We start from the raw sequence: 4,713 nt of genomic DNA, 5'->3' as shown, positions 1-4,713 counted from the left end.
GGTGTTGTGTTTAAATTAGTCATGCCTCGATTACTTTCAACTGTGTCCATTTACTTGGCTGATGTACTCCAAGCACTTGGGAGCTGTGGACAATGCTTGGACAGGGCTGAAAAGCTAAAAATCTTTCCATACAGCAATAGAAACCAATTTTGTCAAAACATTAATCAACATGATTATCTGGGGGCTTATAAACGTGCGTACTGTAATGCATAAGAACATTGTCTTGCTCAGTGGAATCTACCAACATGTATTTACACTACAGAGTGTGTAATTATAAGCACAGCTCAGGCCCTGCTTACAAACAGAATCTTGGTAGAACAGAGACTACAAATAAAAACTCATTGGTGTCACAGTATGCATTAACTGAAGTTCCTACACACATCTCCATGGAGGAAAGATGTGTTTTGGCCTCTACAGAGCTTATGTGTAAACCTTGTTTCTGTCATTTTAGCAGTTTTAAATTAGTTTCTTAAGAAATCAACATTGTGGTTTCCTTTCATTAGAAAACACTCAATTAGTCATTTCTCTAGTTTTAAGTACAATTAAAAATAAATTTGCATTCCTAAATTACAAAAAGTATAATTGCACTTGGCCCCTAATGACAGCCCCTTATAAGATATTGAAGTGCACAGTTATTATTAAATAAGTGCACATGTGAATTGTAAAAGATATGTATGTTACACAGGCCCTAAGCAGAAAGTTCATTTTGTTTTGGCCCAAGTCTCACTGCAGCTGGAAAAAGCTCCACGTGTAAAAAAGTTTCTCTTTGTGATAAACTGTCGCCTTGCTTGTCTGAGATTTAAAATACAATTTTTGTTAAAGAGTAGGGGTAAACTGGAGTGATGGGTCCCTAATAATTCTCTCTGCTTTTTCTGGCAGCGCTTTGTGTAGATTGTGTCCCTGGAGGGGGGTTTTGTTCTAATAAACCCTCTGCAGTCTTACGACTCCTTCCTACTGTCTGGGTGGTGTTTCCATACCAAACGTGACCCCTGTGGTGAGGATGTCTCTCAGTCCTTGTAGACGTGGGTGAGAGGCGACAGGCAGACCAGCTTTCCCAAGCAGCTGATGAAATACAATCTCTGCTGGGCTTTCTTCACTGTGGCAACAGTCCAGTTCAGATCCGATGTTACTTGTAGTCCCAGGAATTTGTAACTGTCAGCCCTCTCCACCTCAGTCCCCTTGTGATAAGGGGCAGCAAGGGAGGTGGGTTTCTCCTGAAGTCCATAATTACTTCTCTTGTCTTGTCTGCGTTAAGGCATAGGTTGTTCAACTCACCATAGGCACAAATGTCGTTTACCACACTCCTGTAACCCGGCTCGTCCCCCCCCCCCCTTAATGAGACCCAGGATGGTAGTATCGTCTGCATACTTAATAATTAGGGTGTTATCCTGGGTGGGGACACAGTCGTATGTATACAGGTTGAATAGTGTAGAACTAAGGCAACAACCTAGTGGTGACCCTGTGCTGGTGATGAGCTCCGCGGACACCCTCTTTCCCATCCTCACCACTGTGGTCTTTCAGTCAGGAAATCCAGGATCCAGCTACAGGTGGGAGTTGGGACGCCGAGGTCCGTCAGCTTCTCAATCAGCCTACCCGGGCGGATGGTACTGAAATCCAAACTGTAATCTAGAAACAGCGTTCTGACATAGGTTCCTCTGCTGTCCAAGTGCTGCAATATGTGGTGTAAAGCAGTGGCCACTGCGTCATCCACTGAACGATTGGGACGATAGGCAAACTGAAGGGGGTCAAGTGTACCCGGGACCATGTGATTGATGTGCGCGAGAACCAGTTTTTCTAAGCACTTCATGGCTACTGATGTGAGTGCTACTGGCCTAAAGTCATTCATGATGGATTTGATTTTTTTACAACTGGTATGATAATGGAGGATTTAAAAATACGGGGGACTACTGCTTGATTTAGAGACAGGTTGAAAATGTCTATGTACACGCCAGTGAGTGGCTCTGCACAGGCCTTCAAGACTCTGGGAGGGACGCCTTCTGGTCCAGTGGCCTTGTGGGTGTTTACCTGCCTCAGAGCTTTCCGGACCTGTGTGGGTGTCACCTGAAAGACAGTGTCCCTGGGTTTACATTGGACTTTTGAAGGGGTGTCTGTGTTCATTCTGTCAAACCTGGTGTAAAAAAAAGTTAAGGCTGTCTGGGAGGGTGACATCCAGGGGTCTTTGACTAGACTGTTTTCTTATAGTTTGTGACAGCTTGGATTCCTTGCCACATACTGCGCGTATTGTTACCAAAATAAAAACCTTCAATTTTTTTGGAATACGCCCTCTTTGCAGCTCTGATGGATTTCTGTAGCTCATACCGGGCTTTCTTGTACTCCCCTTGATCTTCTGACTTGAAGGCTTCCTGCCTTTTCCTGATCTTCTGCCTTATATTTCCATTAAACCAAGGTTTCTGGTTTGGAAACACACGCACAGTTCTAGAAGGTGCGCATGTAGATGTGCACCAACTGATGTAATCACGCACAGTCTGTGTATTCGTGGATATCATCTGTTGCCTCCTTAAAGATATTCCAATCTGTGGCCTCTAAGCAACCCTGCAGGCTAGCCTGTGCTCTGTCAGTCCAGGGGGTTACATATGGTTAATTGGAGACGTTTCTGAATACAAATGGCCTAATCGGGAACATGCATGGTTGTTAATGTAAAGAATTCAAATTTCCACACAAGTCTTTACAATGAATACTCTTGTATTTAGCAAACATACAGGCAAGTGCTGAAACCTAACTCTCCACTACTGCGTGAGTCTTACGTTACAGGAGCCATATGCTTACGTGCGTAGGGATGTAACGCAATGCCCTTTAAGGTGTATAGCTGCAGATACAGATATTTGTTTTTTTGTACAAAAGCACATACTACATTTCATGGGTAAGACAGAATTTAGAACTTTTTAAATAAAAAGTGGCCTTATGTAATAAAAAGGTGTTACAAAATAAACTTTTGGAAAAATAGTGATTTGAAAAATTAAAAACTTCAAATGGCTTACTGCTGGAATTAAATAAAGTTAATAACTCAGTTGGTAGAGTGGGCGCCCATGTATAGAAGTTTACTCCTTGATGCAGCGGGCCCGGGTTCGACTCCGACCTGCGGTCCTTTGGTGCATTCTCCCCCTCTCCTTACATGTCTTCATCTGTGCTGTCAATAAAAGCCTAAAAAAATAACCTGCAGTAAACTTTTAATGATCTAGTTTTTAGGAATGTATTGGAATATATTTTCTGTATCCATTCAGTAAGCTTTACTTCATTTTGAACACTTCCGTCTCTGTAGAGTTAAAGCAGAAATGGGTCATTGGTGTCATCCCCTGTTATTTTGCCAGAGCAAGTCCATGTTGATTGAAAAGACTGACTAGTTTTATCAATCCGCGAGGTTGTGGAGTGCATGCCAGAGCGAGGACAAGTGGAATCCAAAAGCTACAAAGAACGCTGCACATTTTTCATAGGTTTACCTGCAACATTGATTAGCCTAGATGCAGAAAAGGCATTGATAGGGTGAATTGGGATTTTCATACATAACATTGGAGAAATATTGATTTAATAAATCAATGCATCAGAACATTTTATAACTAGAGACTATCTTGGGATGGGCTCAATCGAGCCGTGACAAATCCATTTTAATCCATGGAGTTTATATATTTGCTAAACTTTCCTTTAGCAGAGTGTACATTATTTCACTCGGTGTTTATCAACTTTCAGACCCTCCTTAGCAAGTTTTATTTGTAAATAAATAACGTGACATCTGCGTAGAGCAGAGAGACAGGGCGAAAGTTTCTAAAGAAAAGGGGATCTTTGTCCTTTTTTAATATAAGAGAAATAGTAGTCTAAATAGTGGCCCTGGCATAGTGTGGGGGGTAGCGATTCCTTGAACATGTTTAGCAGAAGTGGAGACAGCTTGTCAGTAAATGTTTTTAAAACGTTGGCTGGAAAGCCATTGGGGCCTGGGGGGTTTCCCACTCTGCATGGACAACAAAGCTCTGTAAAGGGTTCATCCAGGCCTGAAGATGTTTCAGGGTCAATGGACGGGATGTTTAAGGACCCCAAAAAGTTTTCAAATCGTGAAAACTTTTGATTTGACGCAAAATAACAATTTGAAAACAGCAAAAAAAAAAAAAGCAAAGGTACAACATTTTGTACATAAACTATCTCTCCCTGTTCAAATGTTTGCGCGTGTGGTAAACATTTCCATGGTAACAGCAAGTTCCACCAATAAGAGACATCACTGTTACGCTAAGGAGTGTGGGTAGTGTAGTATGTATTCATTAGATCGCGAATAAAACATTTTTATCTTAAAACAAGGTTGATTTTATAGGGGTGGCTGTGGCTCAGTGGTAGAGCGGTTGCCTGCCAATCGGAAGGTTGGTGGTTTCGATCCCCGCCCCTGCAGTCATTGTCGAAGTGTCCTTGGGCAAGACACTGAACCCCGAGTTGCCCCCGGTGCTGCGCATCGGAGTATGAATGTGTGTGAGTGTATATCTGATGAGCAGGTGGCACCTTGTACGGCAGCCCCGGCCACAGTGTATGAATGTGTGTGAATGGTGAATGTTTCCTGTAGATGTAAAAGCGCTTTGAGCAGTTGTTAAGACTGGAAAAGCGCTATATAAATACAGCACATTTACATTTTATGTTAGTCTCGTTTTGCCAGACCTTCCTACACAGCGCTGCTAAAGCATTCTGGGATGGGAGAAAAACGTGCTCTGGGTTATC

Source organism: Etheostoma spectabile, chromosome 23 (assembly GCF_008692095.1).
Source record: "Etheostoma spectabile isolate EspeVRDwgs_2016 chromosome 23, UIUC_Espe_1.0, whole genome shotgun sequence".
NCBI classification, from domain to species: Eukaryota; Metazoa; Chordata; class Actinopteri; order Perciformes; family Percidae; genus Etheostoma; species Etheostoma spectabile.
This window is presented reverse-complemented; position numbering follows the sequence as displayed.